Below are 13,163 nucleotides of genomic sequence, written 5' to 3'. Positions count from 1 at the left end.
AAAAATGGACGCCTGATCTTTCTTCTGAAGGAGCACACTGGCCGGGTGATGGCCCTTTCATTCTCCATGGATTCAATTCTACTGGTGACGGCAGCAGAAGATGAAACGGTATTTGTGAATGGCCAGACTTGTACAGGAATTCTTGTTGCCCATTGACAGTAAGGCTGACTCCCTCTCACCTCGTTTTCATAGGTTCGTGTGTGGGATTGCGAAGATGGCATGTGTAAAAAGATCCTTAAGGTAATACAATTCACTACCTAGATACTCACAGGCCAATTTGAACTGATTACAAAAGCATTTTAAGTGCTTTAAATGCATTCTGTGCCTTAATTTGGGATTGTTATAATGGAGGAATCACCATATTTGCCAATGCTCACTCCTCTTCCTCATTACCAGCAAGATAAGTGAACCTTTAATCATGAGATCAGTATTGAACAAATTAGCTTCTAACTATGTTAAAGTTCTATTCTGATCTGAACAGTAGACTTTTTTCATTGAAGATTGATGATCTTTACTTTCCTTTTTTAGTGTGAGTTGGAATTCATCTTTAGTTGCCAATTTTCTGCTTTTGAAACCCTTCTGGTTGGAGGGTCTTCTGGTTATGCATTAACAACGACAAAGGCGTATTGAATCTACCACCAACTTAAATGATGCAGCGCCCAGAGACTTTAGGAGGAAACCTGTCCCTCTTCAAATAACATTGTAATAGCTACTCAGGCAAAGGTGTTTAATGTTAAAGATGCAGTGATTTATGTTGACATTAGAATAAAAATCTAGTTTGTGTACAGTAATTAAACTAAGTGTGAAAATGTATTATCTTTGGATAGAGTGAAGATCCAACAGGACATGTTTTATGTCTCCATCCCTTACAGTGAAAGTTTAAGATTTCATCATTGATGTTGTGAAGAATTACAAAGTTATCAGAAAGCTACAAAAATTAATATTTGGCAACTATAACACATACATTTGGAAAACATTTTGTATATAGTATCACCCTCTTCACAAATCTTACCTCATGTAGTCATGGTTTTGGGCTGTGCTTTCATATCAACCATAATACAAATTTGTTTCTCATATCTTAATCTTTGAGTCAGCACTTGTAGATTCATATCGCCCTCTATGCATTTGAATCCATATTCTTTGCTCAACTCAGCATGTTGTGCTGTTGGAGATTTTTTTGGATGAGCTATTAAGCTGAGGCATCATCTGCCCTCTTCGATATACAAAATGGATACCTTGGCACTTTTCAAAGACAGCCAAGTAAGAATTCCCTCTCACAAATATTTAACTCATAATGAGAATGCTGGAACAGAATAAACAACCGTTTGTCATTTGTGCGGCATTGCTGGATTCAAGTTAGCTATCATGGTTCTATATTACAACAGTGGCTGCAGTTTGAAATACCTCATCACCTTTACAAAGTGTGGGATGTCTTGACGTCATGAAAGGTCCATCATTAGGTGACAGGAAGTCAGCCATTTGTCTCATTCGAGGCACATCTGCAGTTTTCTTTTCATTAATACATGTTGTCTTTTAGATTTTACCTAGATTTTCATTTGCAAACTTCTGTTTTAATTAATTTTGTCTATTGTCTAATCAACTGCTATGTCTACTCAGTTACTCACCACTCCTGCACTGCCCAATATCTTTTCTGGTGCGAGAAAATATTTTGTTTAATGGACTTCCTATTGAACATTGTCATACATTTTACAGTATAGAAAGAGGCCCATTGTGTCATTTAGCACTTGTCTACTCTGATCCCATTTACCAGCATTTCATCCATATCCGCCCATGTTGCGTATTCATCTCAACATTTCTAAAATGTTGTAATGGTTCCTATCTCTATCACCTTTTCAGGCAGCGATTTCGAGATACCCACAGCCCAGTTGGTGAAAACAATTTCTCCTTAAATCCCCTCTAAACATCCAGCCCCTTACCATAAATTTATGGCGATTAAGTCCTATATTGGAAAAGTTTATTCCTAGCAGCACTATCTATTGCTCTCATAATTGTGTAGACCTTAATGACATTCACTCTCAGCCTTCTATGCTCTAAGAAAAACAACCCTAGCCTATGTAGTCTGTCATTAGAGATAAAATGCTTCAGCCCCAGAAACATCCACTGCAATCTCCACTGCAAACTATCTATTGCAATCATATCCTTTCCTAAAGTGTGTCAACCAGGAATGCACAGCGGTGGCCTACCCAACATTCTACACAGTTCCATCATAACCTCCCAGCTCTTGAATTCAAAGCCTCAGCTACTAAAGGCAAGTTTCCTCTATGCCTTCTTAACCACCCATCCACCTGTCATGTTCCCTTCAAAGGTGTATGGCCATGTACGCCAAGGTCCCTCTGATCCTTTTTATTTCTTAAGGTCTTACCATTCATCATGCGCTCCCTTGTCATATTATTTCTCTTAAAATGCATCACTTCACACCTTTCAGAATTAAATTCTATTTGTTCTGAACCATCTTTGTCTTCTCCCAGTCCAGTGCTTTATCCTCATCCTATCATATGAGCAGATTTCTCACAAACACAGTCGCTGCCTACTGGTCCCGTTCTCTATAAAGCTTCTAAAGCAATGTGGATTGACTGGTAAGCTAAGGATATCCAAATAATGAATCAGAATGCTATTGCTAGGGCACAGCAGGATACAGGACACAGATAGGAAATAGGGCATAGACCTGTGTCAAATGAGTAAACAAACTGAAGAAGGAAGAGTGAAAATGTGAAGGGCTTTAGATTAGAAATCCAGGAAAGAAAAAGAAAGGGAGTGAATATTTTTATTATTTTTGAATAGGACGTCAAAGTTGTATCAGAAATGTGCAAAAAAAAAGCCTTCCTTATTTAAGCAGTGAACAACTCTGAGAAATAGAGATAGTAAGAACTGCCAATGCTGGAGTCAGAGATAACACAGTGTGTAGCTGAAGGAACACAGCAGGTCAGGCAGCATCAGAGGAGCAGGAAAGTTGATGTTTCGACCCCATTTCTGAAGAAGGGTCCCGACCCGAAACCTCTGATGCTGCCTGGCCTGTTGAGATCCTTCAGCTCCACACTGACTTGTCTCTGAGAAATAGAGACTGTGGAGAATTACCACTCATAATAAAAAGAATCAGAAAATGGGAGAGGGAGGAGACAAGCTAGCATAATTTTCAAAGCAAAATCTGCTGGTTGTGTTACCAGCCCACCCATATTGGGTGGGAGTCTATCTGAATGAACAATTTGTCCCCCAGCCAGCTTTGATGTTGGTACTGGAAAAATCACAGCATGTTTTCTGGGCCCTGCTTGTCTGTTTGCTACTCAGGCAAAATTGCTTTAAATTGGCCATGAGGCTGAGATGGTCACAGGCAACAGAATTGCCCCAAAACATTAGCGAGGGAACAACTTGGGGAGGAAGAGAAAGGGAACAGTATAAACAGAGGAATTGAGAGAGAGAGAGAGAGAGAGAGAGAGAGAGAGAGAGGTGTGGGAGGTGGGGAGAGCCACTTTAATTGAGAATAGTGTCGATGACATTTGCATTTCTTACATGGCCAGTACTTGATGTCATTTTCGAACAAATGTTTAAAGTGTTGCAACCAAGTGAGGAGGGGTGAAATGACTCATTTGATTGTAAGAAACATTTGAATTTAAAGGGATGCTATCATGTAGTAGCAACTATGGACTATTGAATTTTAACTTCTATGATGTGACTGTTGTCCCTGAGACCTTTCATGGGCTAAATGGCTTGTAAAGTAGAAGAAAGGTAGACCTAGAAAGATAATAAAATGTGAAGCTGGATGAACACAGCAGGCCCAGCAGCATCTCAGGAGCACAAAAGCTGACGTTTCGGGCCTAGACCCTTCATCAGAGAGGGGGATGGGGTGAGGGTTCTGGAATAAATAGGGAGACAGGGGGAGGCGGACCGAAGATGGAGAGAAAAGAAGATAGGTGGAGAGGAGATATAGGTGGGGAGGTAGGGAGGGGATATGTCCGTCCAGGGAAGACGGACAGGTCAAGGAGGTGGGATGAGGTTAGTAGGTAGGAGATGGAGGTGCGGCTTGGGGTGGGAGGAAGGGATGGGTGAGAGGAAGAACAGGTTAGGGAAGTAGAGACAGGTTGGACTGGTTTTGGGATGCAGTGGGTGGAGGGGAAGAGCTGGGCTGGTTGTGTGGTGCAGTGGGGGGAGGGGACGAACTGGGTTGGTTTTGGGATGCGGTGGGGGAAGGGGAGATTTTGAAGCTGGTTAAGTCCACATTGATACCATTGGGCTGCAGGGTTCCCAAGCGGAATATGAGTTGCTGTTCCTGCAACCTTCGGGTGGTATCGTTGTGGCACTGCAGGAGGCCCATGATGGACATGTCATCGAAAGAATTGGAGGGGGAGTAGAAATAGTTTGCGACTGGGAGGTGCAGTTGTTTATTGCAAGCGGAGGTGTTCTGCAAAGCGGTTCCCAAGCCTCTGCTTGGTTTCCCCAATGTAGAGGAAGCCACACCGGGTACAATGGATGCAGTAATCATGCAGCATCTGCAGTTCCCATCATCACTAGACCTAGAAAGATACTACCTGCAGTAGTATCCTGACCACAGACTGAAGCAAGCTTTGAGATGTGGAATAAACTAAGCAGTCATCACTGAAATTACTGTTTTCATCTAAAGTCATCAAAATCAGGCAACTGATACAGCATCAAGAAATTTGAATTTGATATCTTAGTTCACATTTGCGTAACAATTACATTTAGCCATCTTAGAAGGACAAAAGAGTTGAGCTCAGGAATATCCACTGAACTATTTTTCAAAATGGAGAGAGCGAGCTTTTTCAACAGTTTCTTTTCAGCAGCAAAGCAGAGAAAGGGAAAATTGGATTTGTAGTAAGCACTGGAAGACTCTCTCTCTCTCTCGTTCTTCCTCATTGTTTATTTAACCATCTCAAAAGGTGCTAGGAGAAAGAGCATTTCACCTAGGGAAACAACCATTCACTGAAAATTTGAATACATCTACAGATTTCACTGCTGCTGAAGATATCAGTCAACATATCAGTCAACAATTGTACAATTGTGGTCTTAGGTTGTACAATAAATTAAGCAAATCAGTCGAGCTTGTAACTTGGCTCATTTATGCTTATTTGTAACAACACATATTTGTATTCAAGGACAAAAAGATGTTTTCATACTTTGTACCTTTTTTCATTTACATGGATGCTTTGGGCGTTTGTATTTCCCCATTTCTTTCACAATCAGAGTCAACTTACCAACCAATCAGCAGCTCTTTCTGCTCTAGTATAGACTTTTGTGATCATCTATAATTGGCATTCTTATATTTTTTCTAATTGAATGCAAGACTAAAAGCTTTGACAACATACCTCATTTTTCACCAGTTTCCAAGTTCCAAGTGCAAGGATGCTATGGCTTTCAGAGGTCTTAAGGTAGAAGTATGGAGAAATCTACCAGAGTTCCTAGAGTAAACAGCTTATGAGGCCTTCGGGTTTTTTTTTTACAAATGGAACAATAGAAGCAACCTGAATGGGTGTGGTCAAACTCCCGCAGAACCAGGATTTTTAGTTTTAGCTTTCAGTAGTTGCTGATGGAGTTTTGAAGAAGTGGAAGCTTTCTCTCCCTGCTCTTTTGGTTACAGCCAAAAGCTGAAGGTTCTCTTAGTGCTACTGAACTTATATGTGAGACAGTCTGTTTTCTTAATTTGCCTTTTGCCAAGGGTGTGTTTATGGGACGGTACTATATTGTGTTGTAAATGGAACCATAATGCTATTAGGGAGGGATTCCTGGATTTTAGCCCAGTGACAGTAAAGGAACAGTGATATATTTCCAAGTCATGAGTAGATTGGAGGGGAACTTTGCAGGTGGAAATGTTTTTATTTATCAGTTGCCCTTCTGGATGGAATTGGTTGTTAGTTTGGAAGGAGCTGTCTAAGAATCTTTGGCAAAGTCTCACATCAGTGACAGGGAAACTTGGAGAAAGTATTGAAGGAGAAAGTTAATCTCTATTTAGAGATGCAAGATTTGATCGGGGTAGTCAGTATGGTTTTGTCAGGGAGAGGTTATAATGAAGGAACTTGATTGAATTTTTCAAGGAAGTGACCAAAAGTGTTGATGACAGTTAGGGCAGTTGATATAGCTCTTATAAATTTCAGCAAGGCCTTTGACAAAATTCTACATGGGAGATGATAAAGAAATTAAATGGTTGTGGGACCCGGGGTCACTTGGCATGTTAGATCCAAAACTGGCCTAGTGGCAGGTGATGATAGAAAGCCTTTTGTGTGACTGGAGGAAGGTGTCCAGTGGTGTTCCTCAGGGATCAATGCTGGGTCCCTTATTAATTGTCATATTCATAAATGATGTAGATGAGAATGTGAGTCGGATAATAAGTAAGTTTGCAAGTGACACCAAAATTGGCCAGGTGGTGGACAGAGAGGAGGAAGATCTTATGGTGTAGGAAGAAAAAAATGGGATGGGTCAGTGGATGATGGAATTTAACTCTGATAAATGTGAGGTGAGGCAAGAAAGGGAAAGACAAAGCAGTCATTCAATGAATGGCAGGACACTAGGAAGCTTAAGCGATCAAGAGGATCTTGGGGTGTTTGTCCACAGATCTCTGAAGACGGCTGGACAGGTTAAAAGGGTAGTTGAAGAGGCATACGGGACATTGGTCTTTATCAAATGAGGCATAAATTAAAAGAGCAGTGAGGTTATGTTGGAGCTGTACAGAACTTTGGTTAGGCCACAGCTGCAGTAATGTGTGCAGTTCTGGTCACCACACCGCAGGAGAGATGTGATTTCATAGGAGAGGAGGGAGAAAATTCACCAGGATGTTGCCTAGGCTGGAGAATTTCAGATATGAAGAGAGGCTGGAGAGAGTTGGATTGCTTTATTTCAAGCTGTAAAGATTGAGGGGTACCTGATTGAGCTGTATAAGGTAATGAGGCGCATGGACAGGGTAAATAGAAAGTAGCTTTACTCCATAGGCAAAGGTCAAGAATGGGGGGGGGGGACACATCTTAAAGTGAAAGGCAGACAGTTTAGAGGGATTTGAGGAGAATGTTTCAACCCTCTTTGGAGGATTGGTGTGGACTCGATGGGCCAAGTGGCCTGTTTTCACACTGTAGGGGATATGACCACCACAAAGAGTTTTCTGCCTGCTGCCCACTGATTTTAATTTTGATCAACCTCTTCAATGCCTCATTAGGTGAAATGTTGCCTTGATATTAAGAGCAGTCACTTGCCCTTCCAATTCTTCATACTAGTGAATGTTTTGGTTTCACATTGAAAGGTTATAAAATCTTTTTAAGAGTTCATCACAGATTATATGTCTCTGACATGATGGGCCCCATTGATATCAAGTACCATCACTTGTGATATCATAATCATTGCCGAGCACTTTACTTTAAAACTCAATCCTTCAAATATCACAACATAGAAAGAAAGTAATATAATTTTACTGCACAAAATTATGAAGCTTTAGAACATCATATAAATAATAATTTTATAATGAAACATTTAAAGTATTGTCAACTAACCTCCAGGACTCAGGAATGAAAAACAGAGGGTTTTAGAAACACTGAGCAGGTCAGGCACCAAGCAGAATCATACAGTCATAGAGCTGTACAGCACAAAAACAGATCCTTCGGTCCAATTTGTCCATGCCGAACAAATATACCAAATGAATCTAGTCCCATTTGTCCTATTAGGCCCATATCCCTCTAAACTCTTCCTATTCATGTACCCATCTAGCTATCTTTTAAATGTTGTAATTGTACCAGCCTCCACCATTTCCTCTGGTAGTTCATTCCATACATGCACCACCCTCTGCGTATAAAAGTTGCCCCTTAGATCCCTTTTAAATCCTTCCCCTCTCACCTTAAACCCATGCCCTCTAGTTTTGGACTCCTCTACCCTGGGGAAAAAACCTTGACTATTTACACTATCCATGCCCCCTCATGATTTTATAAACCTCTATAAGGTCACCCCTCAGCCTCTGACACTCCAGGGAAAATTGCCCCATCCTATTCAGCCTCTCTCCCAAGCCCTTGATCCCTGGCATCATCTTTGTAAATCTTTTCTGAAATCTTTCAAGTTTCACAATATCCTTCCTGTAGCAGGGAGACCAGAATTGAACGCAGTATCCCAAAAGTGGCCTGATCAATGTCCTTTACAGCCACAATATGACCTCCCAACTCCTATATTCAAAGCACTGATCAATAAAAGCAAGCGTACCAAATGCCTTTTTCACTATCCTGTCTACTTGCGACTCCACTTTCAAGGAGATATGAAACTGCACTCCAAGGTCTCCTTATTCAGCAACACTCCCCAGGAGCTTATCATTAAGTCCTGCCCTGATTTGCCTTTCCAAAATACAGCACCTCACATTTATCTAAGTTAAACTCCATCTGCCACTCTTGGCCCATTGATCACCTTCCTGGCTGCCCATTACACCTGCAATTTTAGTGTCATCTGCAAACTTACTAACCATACCTCCTATGTTCACCTCAAAATCATTTCTATCAATGGTGAAAAGCAGTAGGCCCAGCACCGATCCTTGTGGCACACCACTGCTCACAGGCCTCCAGTCTGAAAAGCAACCCTCCAACACCACCCTCTGTCTCCTACATTGAGGCAATTCTGTATCCAAATGGCTAGTTCTCCCTGTATTCCCTGTGATTTAACCTTAATAATCAGTTTACCACAAGGAAACCTTACTGAAGTCCATATAGGTCACATTCACCACTCTGTCCTCATCAATGCTTTTAATTACTTTCTCAAAAAATTCAGTGAAGTTCGTGAGACATAATTTCTCAAGCACAAAGTCATGGTTACCATCCCTAATGAGTCCTTGCCTTTCCAAATACAAGTAAATCCTGTCTGTCAGGATTGCCTCCAACAATTGGCCCACCACTGATATCAGGCTCACTGGTTTATATTCCCTGGCTTTTCCTTACCACCTTTCTTAAATATTGCACAATGGTAGCCAACCTCCAGTCTTCCGGCACCTCACCTGTGACAGGCCCAGCAATCACTTCCCTAGTTTCCCACAGAGTTCTAGGGCACACCTGGTCAGGTCCAGGGATTTATCCACCTTTATGCATTTTAAGAAATCCAGCACCTCCTCCTCTATAATATGGATATTTTTCAAGATGTTGCTATTTATTTCCCACGTTCTCTATCTTCCATATCCTCCTCCATGGTAAACACTGATGCAAAATACTTGTTTAGTGTCGCCAGTATCACCTGCATCTCCTGGGGTTCCACATATCGGCGGCCTTGCTGATCTTTAAGGGGCCCTATTCTCTCTCTAGTCACCCTTTTGTCCTTAACGTATTTGTAGAATCCCTTTGGATTCTCCTTAAACCCTATTTGTCAATGCTACCTCATGTCTCCTTCTTGCCCTCCTGATTTTTCTCTTAAGTGTAGACCTGCTGCCTTTGTACTCTTCTAGGTATTCACTTGATCCCTGCCGTCTATACTGGAGATGAGGTTCCTTCTTATTCTTAACCAAAACATCAATTTCTCTAGTCATTCAGCATTCCCCACACCTTGCTCTTTACCCTACAGGAACATACTGTCCCTGGACTCTGGTTATCTCATTTTTGAAGGCTTCCCATTTTCCAACTGTCCCTTCACCTGCAACATCCATCCCCAATTACCTTTTGAAAGTTCTTGCCTAATACTGTCAAAATTGACATTCCTCCAATTTAGAACTCAAACTTTTCGATCTGGGGGTCTATTCTTTTCATTCGCTACTTTAAAACAAATAGAATTATGGTCAGTGGCCCCAAAGATCCCCTGCACTAACACCTCAGTCACCTGATCTGCCCTATTTCCCAAAAGTAGGTCATGCTTTGCACCATCTCTGGGAGATAGATCCACATACTGCATAAGAAAATTTTCTTGCACATACCTAACAAATTCCTCTCCATCCAAACCCTTAACGTTAAGAGTCCCAGTGTATGTTTGGAAAGTTAAATTCCCCTACCATTAACCACCCTATTATTCTCACAGCTAACTGAGACCTCCTTACAAATTTGTTTCTCATTTTCCCACTGACTATTGGAGGGTCTATAGTACATTATCAGTCAGGTGATCATCCCTTTCTTACTTCTCAGTTCCACTCAAATAACATTCCTGAATGCATTCCCAGGAATATTCTCCCAAGTACAATCATAATGTTATCCTTAATCAAAAACATTACTTCCCTTGCACTTTTTCAATCCTTCTTATAGCATTTATACACTGGAACGTTAAACTGCCAATCCTGTCCATCCCTGAGTCAAGTCTCTGTAATTGATATGATATTCTAGTCCCATGTTCCCAGCTATATTGTCAGTTCATTTGTCTTAGTTGTTAGCTCTTGCATTGAAATAAATGCATTTTAATTTGTCATTCCTACCTCGCTCTCCGCTTTGTTCCTGCCTGCCCTGACAGTTTGACTTACTCCTTTTCCCAACTGTATCAGTCTCAGACTGATCTCTTTCCTCTCCATCTTCCTAACCTCCCCCTCTTACTAGTTTAAATCCTCCCGAGCAGCTCTAGCAAATCTCCCCATCTGTATATTATCTCCCCTCCAACTCAGGTACGAGCCGTCCTTCTTATTCAGGTCACTTCTAACCCAGAAGAGATTCCAATGGCCCAAAAATGTAAATTCTTCTCCCCTGCACCAGCTCCTCAGCCATACATTTATCCGCTCTATCCTTCTGTTCCCACCCTCACTAGCTTGTGGCACTGGGAGTAATCCAAATATTACTACCCTCAAAGACCTACTCTAAATTCATGCCTAACTTGTTATATTCCCTACTTAGAATCCCGTCTTTTTCTCTTGCCATGAAATTAGTTCCAATGCGTACACTGACCTCCTGCTGGTTCCTCTCCTCTTTGAGAATATTCTGCACCCTCTCTGAGATATCCTTCATCCTGGATCCAGGGAGGCAACACACCATTTTGATGTCTCCCTGTCAGCTGCAGAAACTTCTGTCTGTGCCTCTAACTGGACAATCCCCTATTGCAATCGATCGCTTGGAACCTGGCATATTCCTCACTACATTAGAGACAGGCTCAACCATCTTTGTTTTGATGTTTTATCAACGACCTTTCTTTCATCATTAAGTTACAAGTGGAGATATTCATTGATGATTGCACAATATTCAATGCCGTTCACAATGCCGCAGATACTGAAGCAGTCTGCATCCAAACACCTGGATAATACTCATTTGGGCTGATAAGTCCTAGGTAACATTCAGCTACATCAGTGCCAGATAATAACAATCCCCTTCAAGAATCTAAGCATCTCGTTAACATTCGAAGGCATGACCATCACTTACTATCAATACCCCACAGGAGGCAGTGGGAGAATGGAATAGCTTTTTTAAAGGAAGTAGGCTGTGATAATGTATAGTAAGGTCACTGTGAGAGTAGTGAGTTTTTAGTGGATATTGGTAGCTAGCCTATCTCCAGGAATGGAAACATAAATGTTGAGGAAGGAAGGGAGGAGACAGAGATGGACCAGGTGAAGGTGAGAGCCAGGTGGCAACTGGAAGTTCAACAGATGCAGTTTCTATTAATTTATAACACTCCTAGGCTGATAGAAAGGGAGTTTTAGGCTTTTGAGCTGGCATCAAAGGAGTAATGGTAATAGTTCCAAGTTATGAATATGCCTGACTTGGAGGAGATCTTAAATGGCATTGCGTTGCCATACAGTTGCTGTCCTTGTCCTTCTGGATGACAAAGGTCATGGTTTTGGACGGCGCTGTTGAAGGGCCCTTGGTGAATTGCTGCAGCCCATCTTGTAAATGATACGCACTGATGCCACAGTGGTGGTGAAGGGAGTGAATGTTTAAGACGGTAGATAAGGTGTTCATCAAGTGGCTGCTTTGTCCTGGATGATGTCAAGCATCTTGACTGATAATAGAATTGCACATGTCTAGATAATAAATGATGAGTCTTCTCAACACGGGCCTTGCAGGTAGTTTGGCAGACTTTAAAAGTCAAGAGCTGAGTTAGCCAACACAGAATTCCTAGCCTCTGACCTATTCTGTTGATATTGTGTTTACATAGCTTGCCCAGTTTAGCTTTTTGTCGTTGGTAACTGTGGGGTATTGATAGTAAGTGATGGTCATGCCTTTGAATGTTAACGAGATGCTTAGATTCTTGAAGGGCATTGTTATTATCTGGCACTGATGTAGCTGAATGTTACCGAGGACTTATCAGCCCAAGTGAGTATTATCCAGGTGTTTGGATGCGGACTGCTTCAGTATCTGCGGCATTGTGAACGGCATTGAATATTGTGCAATCATCAACAAATATCTCCACTTGTAACTTAATGATGATAGTTGATAAAGCGTCAAAACAAAGATGGTTGAGCCTAGGACACGGCCTTGAAGAACTCCTGCAGTGGGGCCCTGGAACTGAGATGACCTCCAAAAACTTCAAGCACCTCCTTTTATTCTAGATATGACTCCAGCCAATGGAGGGTTTTCCCCATGATTCCTGTCGATTCCAGTCTTGTTATGGCTCCTTGATGCCAATAATGGTCAAATAGTGCTTTGATGTCAAAGGGCAGTTATTCTCACCTCTGAAATAAGCTTGTTCGTCTATGTTTTGGCCAAGGCTGTAATGAGGTCAAGAGCTGAGTGACCCTAGCAGAATATAAACTGAGCATCAGTTCACTCCTTTAAAATCAGTAATTTGGTCTGATAGGGTGTGACAAGCCTCTGACCAGATGTTGCTGATAGTCACATGATCAGCTACTTCCTTTATGGATTTAGATTCTGTTTATCTAAGGTTTCAGTATCTTTGGTAGAAATTCAGAAGGTTTAATGGAAAGGCAGACTATGTAACCTTTACATGTTTTGACAGTGATGTTTTGTCTTTCCCCTCTTTCCCTACCACTCTTCACCACAACATTAATGGCAGAGCACTTAGCCATATTCTCCCAAACTCCAACAAATTTCCCAATACATTGACAGCTTTTTGACTGCATTTATAGGGTCTGCGAGGGAAACGTGAGAGATTTTTCTAATTGTGAGTACACTAAAACAGACTAGACCGAGCATAGGTTGCTTAATAATAGATCCAGCAAGGAATTGTATTAAGAATGTAGAAGTCATAACAATTGAAGTAGTTGCGGTGAAGGGTAGAAATTAGGATTTAATTGGGAACTAAGCAAATACATGGGAGAAAGG

At 41.5% G+C, this 13,163-nt stretch overlaps 1 long non-coding RNA gene across 1 annotated transcript in view; it reads left to right on the top strand.

Moving 5' to 3' along the window:
* The first annotated feature begins 11 nt into the window (after positions 1 to 11).
* LOC132206054 (uncharacterized) overlaps positions 12 to 13,163 on the top strand; it is a 59,258-nt gene continuing 46,106 nt past the window's right edge. Inside the window, exons 1-2 of the long non-coding RNA XR_009442785.1 lie at positions 12 to 108; positions 193 to 240. This is a non-coding gene — a long non-coding RNA (uncharacterized LOC132206054). The remainder of the gene's footprint in view (positions 109 to 192; positions 241 to 13,163) is intronic.

This window comes from Stegostoma tigrinum, chromosome 29 (genome assembly GCF_030684315.1).
Source record: "Stegostoma tigrinum isolate sSteTig4 chromosome 29, sSteTig4.hap1, whole genome shotgun sequence".
Taxonomy (NCBI): Eukaryota; Metazoa; Chordata; class Chondrichthyes; order Orectolobiformes; family Stegostomatidae; genus Stegostoma; species Stegostoma tigrinum.
Note: the sequence above shows the minus strand (reverse complement) of the source record. Positions and strands in the feature narration are given on the sequence as shown.